We start from the raw sequence: 18,975 nt of genomic DNA, 5'->3' as shown, positions 1-18,975 counted from the left end.
GGCCCCACTATGAAACACGACATCCCTCACTGACCTTACAGCCCTACAAGGGACAACAATGGATACACAGTGTGGGAATTATGCCCGATCTGACCCTACCACACTGAGGCAAAACACTAAGGGAATGCAACAGAACAGCAAGGGGAGCAGAGCAAGGGAGTCCCAAAAATAAACTTTGGGGCCAGGGCTTGGCACCCCATCAGACTTGACCAGAAAACACTTCTAAAGGTCAACAAACAGACCTTGAACTATTTACAGACTTTTCTTTGTTGTTGTTTTGCTCTGTCTTGTTTTTGTGGATATTATTATCCCTGCAGGTCTATCCAGATAAGATAGACGGGATAAACAATCTGGAAGAGAAAACAACGGGACCGATAATTCTGGAGGCACATGGGAGAAGGGGAGGTGGGGGAAAAGGAAGTGGTGTTAACCAACCCAGGCACAAGGGAACAAGTGATCCAAAATCAGTGTCAAGGAAGGCGTAAGAGGCCTGGTAGGGCTTGATCAAGGGCAATGTAACCAAGAGGAATTACTGAAACCCACATGAAGGCTGAGCATGATATTGGGACAAGAGAAAAAAAAATAGAGGAAAGAACTAGGAGGCAAAGACATTTACAGAGGTCTAAATATAGACATGTACACATGTAAATATATTGATATATGATGATGGGGAAATAAATCTATGTGCATATATTTATAGGTTTAGCATTAAGGTAGCAGATGAACATTGGGTTTCTACTTAAGTACACCCTCAATGCAAGAACACTTTGTTCTCTTAAACTGGCATTCCATGATGTTCACCTTCCAGGTATGGGTGCATAAGCAAATGTGGTGAAGAAAGCTGATGGTGCCTGGATATCAAAAATATAGCATCTGTGGTCTTAAAGGCTTGAAGGTAAATAAGCACGCATCTAGTTGAGAAGTAACAAAGCCCACACAGAAGAGGCCATGAGCCTGTGTGATCATGACGTGTTGAGAGATCAGGTAGCAGAAACCAAAGAACAAAAAATCATATCATTGTGAATAAGGGGGAGTGCCTAGTGGGGACCCAAGACCTATCTGTAGACAACTGGACATTCCCTTACAGAAGGGTTGTGGGGAGGAAACGAGCCAATCAGGGTGCAATGTAGCAATGATGAAACATACAACATTCCTCTAGTTCTTAAATGCTTCCCCCCACCCCACTATCATGAGCCCAATTCTACCTTACAAATCTGGCTAAACCAGAGGATGTACACTGGTACATATAGGAACTGGAAACACAGGGAATCCAGGATAGATGAACCCCTCAGGACCAGTGGTGAGAGTGGTGATACTGGGAGGGTGGAGGGAAGGCGGGGTAGAAAGGTGAAACTGATTATAAGGTTCTATATATAACCCCTCCCCGGGGAATGGTAAACAGAAAAGTGGGTGAGGGGAGACATTGGTCAGTGTAAGACAAGGAAAAATAATGATTTATAAATTATCCGGGGGGAGGGAGAGTAAAATGAGGAGCTGATACCAGGGGCTCAAGTCAAAAGCAAATGTTTAGAGACTGGTGAGGGCAACAAATATACAAATATGCTTGACACAATGGATGTATGCATGGATTGTGATAAGAATTGTACGAGCCCCCAATAAAATGATAAAAAAAAAGAAACGAGAAAAACTCCAAAATAACCAAACTCACTTCCATCGAGTCAATGCTGACTCAGCCTCTCCCTGTGGGTTTCAGAGACTAATTGTTTATTGGAGGAGAAATTCCCAGCTTTCTCCTGCAAATCTGCTGGCGGTTTCAAACTGCCGTCCATGAGGATTGCAGCCCACTGCCTAACCACACCAATAGGACTCTCTTCATCCGAGAATGAGGGTATGAATTTGAGTTGCCAGAGTAAACTTGGTGGCACTCAATAAACGAAATAGCTGTGGATAGAGCAGCAGAAATTATTTCATGGGGGGGGGTGGGGGGGGATTGTCCAGTAGCTTCTGTAAGGTCTCTCTTTCCGGGACTAGATTCCAGCCTGGGTCCTTGGCTCCTTGCGAGAAAGATTTCACGCCGAAGCCGGGCTCGTGACCCAAGTGAATTTAATGAGAGTTAAACGAAGCTTCAGGTTTTACGTGGCACCCATAGGATTCCTCTGACCATGCGGCCTGGCAGAGACTGCTCCGGGTCACGCAAGGATCTCTCTCTTACCAAGAAGACAACCAGACCACCAAGCAAGACCCTCTCCCTCTCAGTTCCTGCCTTCTTAAGGGTTCCCGGGGGAGGCGTGGTGAACGACCCCAGGTCGATCCCATTGGCTGAATTGCAGTCACCTGGCCCAGGTGGGCTACCCCAGGTGTAACGCCCATCTCCACCCACTGGCGGAAAAATCCAGCTTTGTCCTTTGCTGGCTCTCCTGGGCATGCGTAAATGGACTTCCCAATTCCCTAAGCTAAGCTGCCTAACACTTCCTTGTTTGGAAGCAACAGACAGCCAGCTTTTCTCCCAGCCCCTGGCTTATTTCTAACCGCATTGGTAACCGTTGCCTCCTGTCGATTCTTTGCCATTCGCTTTCTTGTGTTGCACCGGTGACCAAATGGTTCCACTTGCTGCTTTCTTCTTTCTTCTCAGAAATACTATTTAAGCTTTGATAAAAATTCCAAGAACAAGAAATGATGTACGAGATAAATCAATTAGGGACTGCGTGTCTCGAGGCGGGTGGGGTAAGGATGGTGGTGAGCCGAGTGAGGAGTGGGAAGAAGCAAAACACAGGATGTGCTCCGTGATTAGTTACGTCCACAGCGCCTGACAGAGATTAAGGAATTCATAAACGTTAGTTTACTATTGATGCCATACTTTATAAGATTCTTTTGTTGACTCAATCAAAACCCATGATGTAGACTATAATTAAGATCAAAGATTAGAGTCAGGGAAATATAAGTGAGGGTAAATAAATAAGTTAGACATAACTTCATTTGATTTCTTGTTAGGTTTTAAAAAATCAAGCTTTTTAGAGTAAGAGTTAACTCTGTACCTTTTTCTTTTTTTACCTTTTTGGAAAAATTGTAGATTCATAAGAAGCTGCAAAATAGATCCAAGTGCTCTTCACCCGGTTCCCACCCATGACTACATATGAGGTAGCTGTGGTGCCATACTAGTCAAGGCTAGAAACTTGACATTGGTGCACGGTGTGTGTAGAGTTTTATCCATTTTTATCCCGTGTCGATTCCTGTAGCCACCACCACAATTAGGATACAAAACTATTCCATCACTACAACGATCTCTCTCCTTTCACCCTTTTATTGTCACCCAACCAACCCACGGCCTTCCCCTGCTCACCACTAATCTGTTTTCTACTATTATATCCCCATCACTTTGGAACGTGTTGTCAATAGAATCACACAATGTGTGACCCTTTCTTAACCGTTCAGATGGCTTTTTGCACTCAGCATTTGAGATCCATGCAAGGTGTGTGCGTTTCGGTATGTGGGGCCACTTTATTGTCGATTAGTATTTTCCGGGCTGGATAAACAGCATGTTAACCGTCGGTCTATGGAGACCTATTTTACTTGTTTCCAACTCTGAGTATTGTGAATGAAACTGTTGTGAACATTCATGTAGACGTTTTCAGGTAGACAAAACTTGTCACTTTTCTGACATAATATCAAAGAGTATGATTTCTGAGTTATATGGTGGTTGTATATGTAGTTAAATAAGAAACATACCACGGTCCTACAACTCGACATTAACTGCCCCCCACCCCCAACATAGATCCAGTTGACCCCCCAGAATTTCTTCACCAGTATTTCCTATGGTCTCTACTTTTTACTTAACTTGTCTTTAGAGGTATGCACCTATATCCTATGATGTGCAGTTGCCTGGTGCTTAGTGATGTTGAACATCTTTTCTGTCATTGTTTTTTACTCTTTCTTCAAAAGCTTCTTCGCCCTGAATCATGATTAACAACAGAGACCACATGCTATTTCTCATACTTTGTTCTAATTAATACCCTTTCTCCCTTGACTCTCTGTGGGAGGGTGGTTTTTATTTTTGGAAAGTCTTTGTGTTCTCCTGCACTTTGGTATTGCCTGGGATGAACACTAATGAGACTGCTTACAACAAAGTATTTTCTGAATAGAAGCCTTGTGTTTGCAGACACTGCCTCAGGTGACAGAAACATTACAGTGAAGGCATTCATGTTCTGAATACATGGTCTCTAGATCTTTCTGGCTTTGAAGCTGGATTTAAAAAAAAAATTAGGGCACAAATTGGGCTCTGCATTGTAACACTTACCAGCAAGTTTCTGGAATCCGAAGAAGATGGATTTTAATATCAATTTTTGCTCTTTTTAAAGTCAATAATCTTCAACAAGTTAATTAAGCTTTAATTTTCTCACATAAAAAATGGGAATCATAATGGCAATCACTTTACTGGGCTTTTGTGAGATCAGCTGTGCTTTTTCAGTTATCTGTTGTTATGTTATGTATCAGTCCAAAGCTTAGTGACTTCTAACAACAATGTTTGAATCTGTTGTAAGCAAAAACTCTCAACAGCACAAATTCCCTTCTGGAGGGTGAACAGACGGTGGTATATCTATTCCCATCGAATACTAATCAAGAATACAAGGGAACAAAACTGGAATACACAACTTGGCTGCATCTCAGGGACATTAGGCTGACTGAAAGGGCAATCTCAAAAGGTCAAAAGGAAAGGCCAACTATGGTATATTTCCAGTTGTAAAACATTTGTGAGGTGAAGGGAGACATTGGTCAGTGTAAGACATGAAAAAATAATAATTTATAAATTATCAGGGGTTCATGAGGGAGGGAGGGAGGAAGGGAGGGTGGGGGAGCAAGGGGAAAATGAGGAGGTGATTGATACCAAGGCCTCAGGTAGAAAGCAAATGTTTTGAAAATGATGAGGGAAACAAATGTACAAATGTGCTGGACACGATGGATGCATGTGTGGATTGTGATAAGAGCTGTATGAGCCCCCAATAAAGTGATTTTAAGAAACAAACAAAAAAATCCCAACAAAACATTTCTCAAGTGACAAAATTATTGTTGTTGTTAGGTGCCATTGAGTTGGCTCCGACCCACAGTGACCCTGTGCACAGCAGAATGATACCCTGCACGGCCCTGCGCCATCCTCACAATGAATGATCCTGTGCCTGAGCCCATCGATGCAGCCCCTGTGTTACCCCATCTCCTCAAGGGCCTTCCTCTTCATCGCCACCCCTGTACCTTAGCAAGCAGATGTTCTTCTCCAGGGACGGGTCTCTCCTGACAATATGTCCAAAATGATAGTAGTGGAAAACAAATCAGCAGGTGCCTGAAGTTAGAGAGGATGGGAAATAAATGTATTTTTGGCCACTTGGATGCTTTTGGTTTTTCTTTATAGTATAACTGAGGCCTTTATTCAGCGTTCAGTCCATGCAATGTTACAATGTGAGCGTAGCTGGGGCAGAACTATCCACAATGCCACATATCCTCCACCACCTTCCACAAATTGGGTTTTTACAATTTATGCCCTGATACTTTCCCCTTTGTCATATTTGAATTCTTTTATTGTTGTCTTTGGATCACACAAGCTGGTGGGCTTCTTCCATGTGGACTTAGCTGACTCCTCGCTTAGATGGCCGTTTATTTGACTACAAGCCTTTAAGACCCCCGAGACACTATCCTGATTGATAGCCTGGCACCATCTGCTTTCTTCACCACACTTTGTTGTAGCACCCTTATTGGGTGATCATTTAATGATGAGTATTGAGCAGGGCTATGTTTTCAGAACTAACTGTTCTTGGATCGGGGCTAGAGTTAAGGAGGAGTCCAGAATCCATCTGCTGGTCCACGAGTTATGAATAACTGAGGTTTACTTTGGCGGTTGTTTTATGGCAAAATCAATCCCCCATAGAACCAACTACACCAGCATCAGCAACAAACCAACCAGCAAACAAAGAGAAAAACAAACAAACAACCCAAGCTAATAGCAGGAAAACCAAAACCTCTAAAAACAAAAAAAGTACAATACTGCCAACCATCCCCCGGAGCATAAGCCGATTGCATTGGTGACATCATCAAATTTCCCAGCGACACAGCGCTCTGGACAGTCAGTATGAGGAGCCCAAGTGAGCACAGATCCACGTTGAACCGTGGCCTACGAGTTGTGCTCTGCACAGTTCTGCTGAGCTCCATTTACCCTAAGTATGCGGTTTGGTGCCAGGGCCACACTTCCTGGATCAGTTCTGCCAAGTGCAGATCCCTACCCAACCTACCCAAACCTGTCATGTCGCTGCAAGAGGGGCATCGAAGTACTACATATATGGTAATTCTCAGCCCTTTCCTTTGGACCCTCCCCAGAGCTGGGGTTCCCCCCCCCACACATCCAAAGACCTCTGCCACTTCCATAGTCCCGGGGAGGCCACTCTGCTTCCTCTCCCATCTGAATACCCCAGAGTGAAACTCTTTATGGGAGTAGAAAGCCTCATTTTTTTTCATGTGCAGCTCAGCTGGTGGTTTCGAACTGCGGATCTGTGCTTTACGGCCCAGCACATAACCCACGACAACACCAGGGATTCCTTCTTATGAGGGTCGCAGTCACTGCCACTGAGGCAATTTCAACGCGTAGTAACCCTGTAGGACAGGATGGAACTGCTTCTGAGACTGTAATTCTTTAAAAAATGTCTTGAGATTGTAATTCTTGACAGGAGTAGAAAGCCTAGGAAAACGTTCCCCAAGCCAATTGCTGTCGAGTTGATTAGTGACCCGACAGGACAGAGTAGCAGTGTCCTGTAGGTTTCTCAGGCTGTCATCTGATTGGAAGGAGATTACCACCTCTTCCCTGAGGAGTGGATGGTGGATTAGAACCACTGACCTTTCAGTGAGCAGCTGCGCACTCACACACTGCGCCACCAGGATTGCCATCTCAACTGTAACAGCCAAGACACGAGTTTCGATTTTCCTACTCTACTTGCTCATCTAACATCTTTCCCACGACCCTCTCTCATAGTAGTGCCACCTTAAAGTTACCTCTTACAAGCACAGGGCTGATTGCCATGTAGCTGGAAGCTCTAACGATTGAAGCAGACATCCTTTTGCTCTCTCATCCCTGCGTGTCACCCGACCTCCTCGCATACCTTCCCCCAATAGTGGATGGGCTGGGGAGGCTTTACCCACTGAGCCTGGATTAAAAATATTTGCCATAGCCCAAATTTTTGGTTTAGCTGTGTTAATATTGTCATTAATTTTGCCATGGCAGCTTTCAATGTATAGAAAGTGACCATGTTGCCTCGGTAGCTCTTTTGAATTTAATATATAGAACAAAAGAGGGATTTGTAGGAAGTAGTTATTCCCCAGGTTGTCCGCCTATAATGTATGCCAAATCTAAGGTGCTGTTTGCAAACACTGACTATACACTTGGAGGGCAACTGGTTAAAGCTTATCTGCCTGAAGATTATCAGCCATCTAGACCAATCAGACCCTATAGTCCAGCAGTTCTCAATCTGTGAGTCCGGACCCCTTTGGGGGTTGAACGATCCTTTCAGAGGGGTTTCCAGATTCATACCAGTAGCAAAATTGCAGTTACAAAGTAGCAACGAAAATAATTTTATGCTTGGGGCTCACCATACATGAGGAACTGTATGAAAGGGTTGCGGCAATAGGAAGGTTGAGAACCACTGCTCCAATTTGTCCCACCCTAAGCAGAGCCCACTCCCTTCTGATAAGCATGATGGATTGCTGCCCAGAAGGAGAGCCCAAAGACACCCATGGTCACGCCAACCTAGGGACATCTCCAAGTGTATCTAAGGCTCAGTTGGAAATGTATTCGCTCTCTCTGCGCAGAGTTGGCTCCTGAGGTCATGATGGTCCTGGAGGTGGGCACTCTCATGCGCTATCTTGTCTGATTTCTCTTTAATTTTACCCCTCAATTGCATAACTGCCCTTGGACCTGTTCGATTGTGGGGGCAGGTACCCCACATCATTTATGTTCCTTATTGGCTTATCTAACTTGGATTTCATTGTATTTATTAATTTTTTTTAACAAAACAACCTTATTACCTTCAAAGTACTCTCCATTACACTTAATACATTTGTCAAATCTGTGATTCCTTTCCTGGAAACATTTTTCAAACTCATCTGTTTCGGTGGCTGACAGCACCTCCCTCATTTTTTCTTCACATCTTCAACTTCGCCAAATTGCTATGTCCCTCCTCATTCACAGAAACAAAAAGAAGCCACAGGGAGAGAGGTCAGGTGAGTAAGGTGTGTGGGGCAAGAGAGGCATGCAGTGTTTTGCCAAAAACTGGCATACTGAGATGGCTGCGTGAGCAGGTACATTGTTGTGAAAAAAACCAGTCCCCCACCTGCCACAAATCAGGCCTTTTTTTGTTGTACACTGTTACGCAAACTTTTCAGAACCTCTAAATAGAAAGCTTGCTTCACCATCTGACCTAGTGGAACAAACTCCAAATGCAGTAGAAGTCGATATTTTTGTCCATTTGGGAAGTTGAGGGATACCCAGAACGAGGTTTATCATCAATCAACATTTCACTTTTTTTGAAATGAGAAAACCACTCGTTCATTTGAGTTTTTCCCACAGCGCTGTTCTTATAAGCTGTGTTCAACATCACAACAGTTTCTGCTGCATTTTCCCCAGCAAACTATTCTCTTTAATTGGCCATCACAGAAAATAAGGTTCGAGTGAAATTATTTTTACAATAAAATTCACTGTGGGGGAAAAAAAATCACTGTGATTAGAGAGAGTCTTCCCAGGTGACACCATTGGGTGCACTAACTCAGAGTGAGTTGGTTGATGTCCCCCTAGTGGGGAAAATGCATACTACGGGCGCTCCACCCAGTGTAGCTTTTTTACGATTTTTTTTGGGTACCCCTTTGGATAGTAGTACTTCAAAATGTTTGTTTCAGTCTATCTCATTATTAGACTCTAAAATTCTTCCGGCGAACTGCTTGATGAGAGAGGCACACATAAACATAAGAGGTCCCCCAAAGTAGCTCTGCTTCCAACCAGTTAGACTTGCTGCACAGAGGAGCTTCAATGTAGAACACAAATGGAGCCACAGAATTGTTTGTGGTTGAAAGCTGGGCCAATGATCCCCCAGTGCATGGAAAGGCTCAGTATTCTCCAGAAGAATTTTAAAAAATCATTTTATTGGGGGCTCATGCAACTCTTATCACAATCCATACATCCATCCATTGTGTAAAACACATCTGTACATTCGTTGCCCTCATGATTCTCAAAACATTTGCTCTCCACCCAAGCCCCTGGCATCAGCTCCTCATTTTTCCCCTTTCCTCCCCCCTCCCCCCCACCATGAACCCTTGATAATTTATAAATTACTATTTTGTCATATATTACACTGACCGACATCTCCCTTCACCCACTTTTCTGCTGTCCACGCCCCCTCCAGAATAATTAAAAAAAAAACCCTACTAATAGCTTTTCTGTTCAACCTCTCCAGTGGATTCTTTCCCTCTTGAAATAAAACTCACAGTCATTCACATGCCCTGCAAGGCCCTGCATGATCTCGTCTTTGCAGTTGACTCACCTTCCATTTCCAACTTGTGTACTCTGCTCCAGTTCGTTAACTTGCCTGCTGTTCTGTCAACAGACCAAGGTTATTCCTTCCTCAAGGCCTTTGCATTGCCTACGAAGTTCTTTGCTGGCTATGGTTTGATCAAGTGCAACGTAGCCAAGAGGAATTACTGAAAGCCCAAGGAAGCTCGAACATGATATTGGGACAAGAGGAAAGTAAAAGGAAATAGAGGAAAGAATTATGAGGCAAAGAACATTTATAGAGGTATAAATGCAAGCATGTACATATGTAAATATATTTATATCTAATGATAGGGACATAGATCTAAGTACATATGTTTATAGGCTTGGTATTAAGGTAGCAGATGGACATTGGGCCTCCACTCAAGTACTCCCTCAATGCAAGAATACTTTGTTCTGATAACCTGGCATTTTGTGACGCTTACCTTCCCAACACGATCACTGAAGTCAAAATGGGTGCAAAAGCAAATGTCCTGAGGAAAGCTGATGGTGCAGGGTTATCAAAAGATATAGTATCTGGGGTCTTAAAGGCTTGAAGTGGCCATCTAGCTGGGAAGCAACAATGTCCACATGGAAGAAGCACACCCGCCTGTGTGATCATGAGGTGTTGACAGGATCATGTAACAGGCATCAGAAGACCCAAAACAAACAATCATATTGATGTGAAAGAGGGTGGGAGGGGGCTGGAATGGAGACCCAAAGCCCATCTGTAGACAATTGGGCATCCCCTCACAGAAGAGTCACAAGGAAGGGACGAGCCAGCCAGGGTGCAGTATAACACCGAGGAAACATACAACTTTCTTCTAGTTCTTTAATGCTTCTCCTTCAGCTATCATGACTCCAGTTCTACCTTGCAAATCTGGCTAGACCAGAGAGCATGTACACTGGTAGAGATAAGAACTTTTGACACACAGAATCCAGGACAGAAAGACTCCTCAGGAACAATAATGGGAGTAGCAATACCATGAGGGTAGGGGGAGAAAGAGGGAACCATAGCAATGATTGATGTATAACCACCCTAATGCCTTCACCCCCGAGGGTGACGAACAATAGAAACGTGGTTGAAGAGAGACAGCAGATGGTATAAGATATGAAAATAATTTATAATTTATCAAAGGTTCATGAGGATGTAAGGACTGGGGAGGGAGGAAAAAATGAGGAGCTGATACCAAGGGTTCAAGTAGAAAGAAAATCTTTTGAAAAGGATGATGGAAACCTATGTACAAAGGTACTTGACATGATAGATGTATGGATTGTTATACGAGCTATAAGAGCCCCCAATAAAATGATTTTAAAAAAAGTTTGTGAGAGACCTTTTCTGATGTAACTATTGGTTTCTCCCCATCTGGAGCAGAGAAAAATGAAGAAAACTGAAGACACAAGGAAACAGTTATCCAAAGGATTAATGGACCACACCAAACCTCAACCTCCATTACTTGAGACTGAAAAAATTAGATGGTGCCTGGCTGGCTACACTATGGACTGCTCCGATGGGGATCACAAGAGAAGACCCTGGGCAGAAGGAGAGAAAAGTGTGAAACAAAATTCAAAATCATCCGAATGATTAACCTTGCTAGTGTGATAGAGATTAGGGGAACTCCCAGATCTACAGCCCTTACACCCCCTTCAAACCTGGAATGAACTCACTGTGACTTTCACATCAACAACAGATTTCTCTGTAGCGTGAACAGCAAGACCTGGGAGGAACAAATCCCACAGAACAAACATTCATATGAGACCGAAAGGGCACCATTGGCTCAAAAATAAAGCTCAGAAAGCAGACAGGAAAGGACAAATGGAAATTAGGAACAAAGGGAGGAAGTAGAAAGAATGATGTGATGTGGTGGGAATTGCAATGAATGTTGAGAAACAAAATGTGTGTCATTGTTGAGTATAAAGCGAATCTGCTTTGTAAACGTTCACTCAAATAATAATAATAAAAAGAAAGCTTAAAAAAAAAGAAGACTTGGTGAACATTACACACTATTTCCACTAGATGGCAGTCAATCTCTATCAAAAACATTCTGTTGCACAGTTCTATCAGGGAACCTGGTGGTAACTTTCGCGACTTTTAAAAGTGGTAATCAGGCACTAGAAAGAGTATTCAGTTGGTGAAGAATCTAATTTTCTTGACATTGAGTTATCCTGATCTCAGGGCTTTGACTGCTTCACAATGTTGGTTCAGTAATTGCTGTCTTAAACAAGGACCACATATGTTACATACCAACCAAGCCTGCTGCCCTATGGTGCTTTGACCCCAATAGAAGCAGACACTGTGCCCTAATGAAGGATGGGGCCTGCCCACATCGCTTTGAATGTGTCTTGCTCTCTATAATTCTGCCAATGTTTCTGCCCTTCAAAAGTTCTGTCACAGTCCTTCCTCTGGAAAGTGTCAGGAGCTTGGTGTGGGAGACTGGATGGCAACACACATTCAAAGCAGCTTTGAATGAAAAGGTAGCTGCTTGTTTCATCAAAACCAAAAAAAGCAAACATGCAGGCTTTGAGTAGATGCCGACTCATGGAGACCTTATAGGAGAGAGTAGAACTGCCCTTGTGCATTTTGGAGACTACACACATTTTGGGGAGTAGAAAACTTCATCTTTATCCTGTAGAACAACTATTGGTTTTGAACTGGCGGCCTTGTGGTTAGCAGTAAAACACACATCCCACTAACTTACAGGGCACCAAGTTGGGTCAAATCACCATTGGTAAGGGATTTGGTTGCTAAGCCACACACACATGACTCCTGTTTACAACAGCAGCCACGTGGAACCTCTTTGAACCAGTTTGAGGCTCTGCCAATGGCAGATAAGTATTATGTAGGTCATTGTGTACTTGTCTCTCTTTGAGCAAGGGCAATAAGGAGTGAGCAAAAATGATTCAGAAACTAAAACCTTGATATGACTGAAAATTCTGGCTAAACTCTAGGCCAAAACCTTCTTTGTCCTAGGTGACTAAAGTTTGTATTTTTTTCTGTCATACAATATAGATGGCGACTTCTATAAAAAATTTCCACTGTAATTTTGATATAATTTAGAAACAATTACAGTTTTGCCTGCCCTACTCTAGTTGCATTTGAGCGTGTGACTAGAAATGGTCAATACTGAGAAGATGAAGTCAAAGAGCTGAACAGAGAAATTTAAAAGACAGCCTGAGAAGGAAAAGTAAAATATAACAAAATGTGTAAAGACCTAGAGTTAGAAAACCAAAAGGGATAGCACCCAACATATCTTAAACTGAAGGAGCTCAAGAAAAAATGCAAGCCTAGAGGTGCAATATTGAAAGATTCTATGGGAAAAATATTGAATGATGCAGGAAGAATCCAAAGCAGATGGAAAGAATACACAGAGTCCATAAAGAACTAGTAGACATTCCACCATTTTAGAAGGTAGCATGTTAGCAAGAGCCAATAGTACTGAAGGAAGATGTTCAAACTGACCTGAAAGCATTAGCCAAAAACAAAGCTTCAGGGATTGATGGAGTACCAATTAAATATTTCAACAAGCGATGAAATATTGGAAGCACTTACTCGTTATTACCAGGGAATTTGGAAGACAGTTATTTGGCCAACTGATTGAAAGAGATTCATGTTTGTACCCATTTCAAAGAAAAGTAATCAACAGAATGCTCAAACTGTAGAATGATATTAATATCACACACAAGTAAAATTTTGCTTAAGATCATCCAACAACAGTAGCAGCAATACATTGACAGGGAGTAGCCAGAGGTTCAGGCTGGATTGAGAAGAGGATACGGAACAAGGGATATTAATTGTTGATGTCAGATGGACCTTGACTCAAAGCAGAGAATACCAGAAAGATGTTTATTTGTGTTTTATCGACTATTTCAAGACATTTGACTTTGTGAATCAAAACAAACAGAATAGTCTTGAGAAAAAAATGGGAATTTAAGAATAGTTAATTGTGCTCATGTATAAGATATACATGGATCAGGAGGTAATTGTGTGAACAGAACAGGAGAATTCTGCATGGTTTAAGATTGGGAAAGGTCCATTGATTGCATCATCTCACCATATTTACTCAATCTGTTTGCTGAGCAAATAATCAGAGAAGCTGGATTACATGAAGTAAAATGTAACATCAGGATTGGAGGAAGGCTTATTAACAACTTATGATGTGCAGATGATGCAACCTTATTTGCTGAAAGTGAGAACTTGAAGTACTTGCTGATGAAGATAAAAGATTACAGCCTTCAATATAGTTTACAAATCTGTGTAAAGAGTAACAGAATACTCAGAACTGGACCATTAGGAGAAAATGTCAAAATTTCAAAGGTTTGTTTTGCTTGGCTCCACAATCATGGAAGCAGCAGTCAATAGATCAAAGGATACATTGACCTGGTTAAATGTGCTACGCAAGACCTATTAAAGTGTGGAACACCCAGGATATTACTTTGAGGACTAAGGTGTGCCTGACCCAAGTTATGGTATTTTCAATTGTCTCAGATGCATGTGAAAGTTGGACATTGATTAAGGAAGACTAAGCAGAACTGATTTATGGTCCTGGCAAAGAATATTGAAAGTCCCAAAAGAACAAACAAATGGAGGAGAGGCAAGATAGAGCCCAGGTAAGCAGCCCATATTGGGAGCTCTGTCGTGAGCAATGAGCTCGGTGTCCAGGAGGATGAGTAGGAGGGTTCTGGTAAGTGAAAAGACTCCCATGACAACCCAGAATGCTTCCTCTGTCTGGGAGGTGACCCTCCACCACATTTGCCTTGTCCCAAATCCCTGAGGATCTGTGACCTGATGCCTGGGATTTCCTGGCCTGTGGCAACTGTGCTGCTTCTGCATGCTGCCACGGTCACCACCCACTGACTTCCACACCCCCGGGCCCGGTCGCCATGCCAGGAGCTGGACAGCTGCCCTGCCGAGACCCCAAAGCCGTGGCTATATCCTCAAAAAGTAGCTGTTCACTCATGGCATTCCCTAAATGGAGTAGCTCCCTATGTTGTTTCCTCTCTCTCCATGTGGCAGTGGTCCTGCTGCCAAGCTCTGGTCCCTCCCACCATCCATCTAGGGCCCCTGGGGCTGACTGCAATCTACCTGCAGTAAGTTGGATCACCTGCAGCTGAGGGAACCCTCTGCAACATTGCCTGGCACCCCTCCACCTGGGCATCAGCCATGGCTATGGTGCCCATGGGGCACAGAGCCTGTCATTTTCTGGAAGCACAGCTCAGTACTTCCCCAGTTCCTCCTGGCCCCTGAGGAGCAGCAGAAGGAACATACTTAGTCTGGAAGGCATCCCTCCCCCACATCTAGCCCAGCTCCGGAACCCAGAGGATCAGTGATCTGGGCCCTGCGACTCCCTGGCTCACAATAGCCACACTACCTCAGACCCCAATGCAGCTACCACCAGTCGATTGGCCCTCCCTCAGCCTTATCATTGCACCTGGAGCTCCTCCCCTCCTGCTACCCACCACAGCAGCAGCCTGTCCCATGCCCTTGCAGCAGACTCTGCCTGTGGCAGCAATACTTGCCCTCACCAGTGCCTGGCACTTCCACCTATGGGGACTTTCCCACAGAACCTGCAGCAGCAGCAGTGAGGCCTCTAGCAGGTGCCTTAAAAAAAGAAAAGGCTGCAAAGTTTGGCCTGACAGCCCAGACCAACTTGGTCCTGGGGCACACATACAGTCATCAGCCTCATTCCAGTCTCTGAGGCCCCTCACCACCATTGGTCACTGAGTTGCTGCAGAACCCTGCCTACACAGCAGTCTGGCCCATCAACATAACAGGCTACAGGAAGCCCTCAAAAATACCTCTACCAATCACAGGAAAAAGCTCAGGGAACCTTGGTCTCCCAGAAACATGGTGTCCACCTCTACGAAATTGTCATGTAAAATGCAGCATACCACAACACCCTCAACAACAACAACAAAAAACAACAAGAGAGGCAAAACACAACAGCAGAGTTAACGATGCTTATAGAAGAATCAGATGTGGATCTGCCACATAAAGTGTTTTTCAGAAGGCTGCTTGGAATAATACAGGAGATGAGGGAAGCAATGCTGAATAAGGGTGCAATGATAGAGAAGATGAAGTCCATGATTGAGAGGATGAAGTCTATGATAGAGGGGATGAAGTTCATGCACCAAAGGGAAATACAGGAAATACAGGGTGAGGTAACAGAAGCTACACACAAAGATCATGGATTTCATGAATAGATTAGAGGAGGCAGAGAACTGTATCAGCGATCTCTAAGACAATTAGGCAGACTTCAGCAAACTAGAAAAACAGTCAAACAAGATAATAAAAGAGGCAGAAGAAAACCTGAGAGCAATGACAGATGCTATGGAGATAAACAATATTTGAATCATTGGTCTGAGTGACAAGACACAACAAAGAAGTTGACAGCTAAATTAGCGAGGGAATTTCTGGAAGCAAACTGTCCCACCTTAATGAATGAGAATCAGACATCATACAGGAAGCAGAGAGGACACCAATTACACTAAACCCCAGGAAGAACTTACCAGGGCATATAATAGTTAAATTATCCAACTTTGAGGAAAAGGATAAAATTTTAAGAGCAGTAAGAGAAAGGAAGATGGTCACATACAAGGGTGTTTAGGTAAATATATGGTCAGACCTATCAGCAGAAACTGTGAAGAGGAAGAGCAAGTGGAGAAACATTTTCCCAAAGCTGAAAGAAAAAAAATACCTGCCCAGGAATCCTCTACCCTGCCTAATTTTCTATTAAGATAGAGAGATAAGGGTTTTCCAGAACAAGTAAAAAAAATTAAAAATTCACATTCTTTTCAGTACACATGGTTCACTTTAGAAAATAGACCTCATGCTGGGACACAGGTCGAGACCGAGTAAATGGAAACACATAGAGATTACTTAGACGTCTTTCTCAGATCACCACACCATAAAGCTTGAGATTAATCAAAAGACGACCAGATAAACAAGGGAAAACAATTGGAGGATGAATAATGATCTTCTGTGACATGAATGGGTACTGGCCCACAATGAAGAGGAGTTTAGGAAGTTTCTAGAAACCAATGAAAATGAGACTACAATGTATCAAAACTTATGGGATACGGCGAAAGCAGTTATTGGAGGTAGCTTGATAGCAATAAATGCATATATGAAGAAGGAAGAAAGATTTATGACTGATGCACTATCAAAAAAACCTCCAGCAACTAGAACAGAGTCAACTGAACAACCCCTTCAATAGCAAAAGAAAATAAATAATAAAAATCAGGGCAGAGTTAAACCAGTGAGAAGACAAAAGAAAGATGCAAAAGATTAATGCAGCAAAAAAGCTGGTTCTATGAAAGGATCAACAGAATTGACTGACCGCTGGCAAACCCAACCAAGGAAAGGAAGGAGCAAACATCTATAGCCAGGATGAGGGATGAAACAAGGGAAATCACAACAGACCCCAATGAGATTAAAAGATAATCACAGAGTACTATGAAAGTCTGTATTCTAATGAATTCAACAACGTGGAAGACATGGACAAATACTTGGAAAAGCAAACTCTCCCTAGATTTTCCCAGATAGAGGTCAAGAACTTCAACAAAGCCGTAGTGAAAGAAGAAATATATATGGTTTTAAAAATATTATTATTATTATTTAAATCATTTTATTGGGGGCTAATACAACTCTTATCACAATCTGTACATACATCCATTGTGTCAAGCACATTTGTACATTTGTTGCCATCATCATTCTCAAAACATTTGCATTCTACTTGAGCCCTTGAAATAGATATGGCTATCAAGAAGCTACCAACAAATAAGGCTCTTGGGACCAGATGGCTTCACAGAAGAATTATACAAAGCATTCAGGAAAGTGCTGATACCAATACTCCACAAATTATTCCAGAGCATAGAAAAGGATGGCAAACTCCCAAACTCATTCTATGAAGCCAGTATAACTTTAATACCAAAACAGGGATGCAGGGATGGTTTAACACACAAAGATCCATCAATATTATACACCACATTGATAAGAAAAAGTATAAGAATCACATGATAATATTGATAAATGCAGAAAAATGATTTGACAACATCCAACATCCATTCCTAATTGAGACACTCAAGAAGATAGAAATGGCAGGAAAATTCCTCAAGCTAATATAACCTATCTATGAAAGAAGTCAACAGCCAACATCATAGTCAATGGAGAAAAGATGCAACCAATCCTGCTCAAAAAGGGGATTAGACAAGAAGTTCCTTGTTCCCACTTCTATTCAATATGGTACTGGAGGTCCTAGCTAAGAACATAAGACAGCAGAAGGACATTAACAGTATCTAACTGGGAGAGGAGCAGGTGAAACTATGGCTACTCGCAAATGACATGATTCTGTACATTGAAATCTCCAAAGCTCCACCACAGGAGTACTGACAGTGATAGAAGAATATTTCAGAGTGGCAGGATACAAGATCAACAAACAGAAGTCTATTGATGTGCTATATACATTGGACAAGACCATGGAAAGGAGGTCAAGAAGGCAGTATCCTTCACAATAGCCAAGAATCAATAGAAATATCTAGGAATATATTTAACAAAAAAACATAAGATTTATACAGCTGAAAGCTACAAGACTCTACAACAGTAAACCAAAAGTGACCTCCACAAGTGGAAGAATATCCTATGCTTGTGGATTGGAAGACTCAACATAGTAAAGATGTCAATCTTACCCCAGACACGTTATAAGTTTAATGCTATCCTGATTCAAATATCAACAACTTTCTTCAAAGAATTGGAAAAACTAACCACCAATTCCATACGGAGAGGGAAGAAACCCAGAATTAGCAGAGATCTCCTGAAGAAGAAGGACAAAGTCAGAGGGCTCACTTTAATACCGACTACACAGCCAAAGAGGTTAAAACAGCCTGGTCTGGCATAATGACAGATACTCACAGCAATGGAAAATAACAGAAAACCCAGAAATAAAACCATCATTATATAGACAACTGATCTTGGACAAGGGCCCCAAAAGCATCAAGTGGGAGGCGGATGCCCTCTTTAACAAGTGGTGCTGGAAACAATGGATATCCACACGTAGAAAAATGAAACAAGATGTTTACCTCACCCCATGCACAAGAACAAATTCAAGGTGGATCACAGACCTAGAAGTAAAACCCCAAAGCATCAGGACCATTAGCAAAGGAATCGGGACAAATCTAAGAACTTTAGCCCAGGGAATACATAGGCTAACTGCAATAGGGCAGGGTACATACATGGGCCCTGAAATCAACAAGTGGAATCTACTAAGGGTAAAACACCTGTGTAAGTTGAAAGACTTTACCAAGAGGGTAACAAGCCAGCCTACAGACCGGAAGAGGATTTTTAGCAATGACACAACAGACAAAGGACTTATTACTAAAATATATAATATTCTCCTGGCCTGCAAAAAGAGGAAAACAGTTAACCCCCTGAGGAAGTGGGTAAAAGAACTGAAAAGAAGTTTCAG

This window comes from Tenrec ecaudatus, chromosome 14 (genome assembly GCF_050624435.1).
Source record: "Tenrec ecaudatus isolate mTenEca1 chromosome 14, mTenEca1.hap1, whole genome shotgun sequence".
Classification (NCBI taxonomy): Eukaryota; Metazoa; Chordata; class Mammalia; order Afrosoricida; family Tenrecidae; genus Tenrec; species Tenrec ecaudatus.
The sequence above is the reverse complement of the archived record's forward strand: the minus strand, read 5'-3'. Positions refer to the sequence as shown.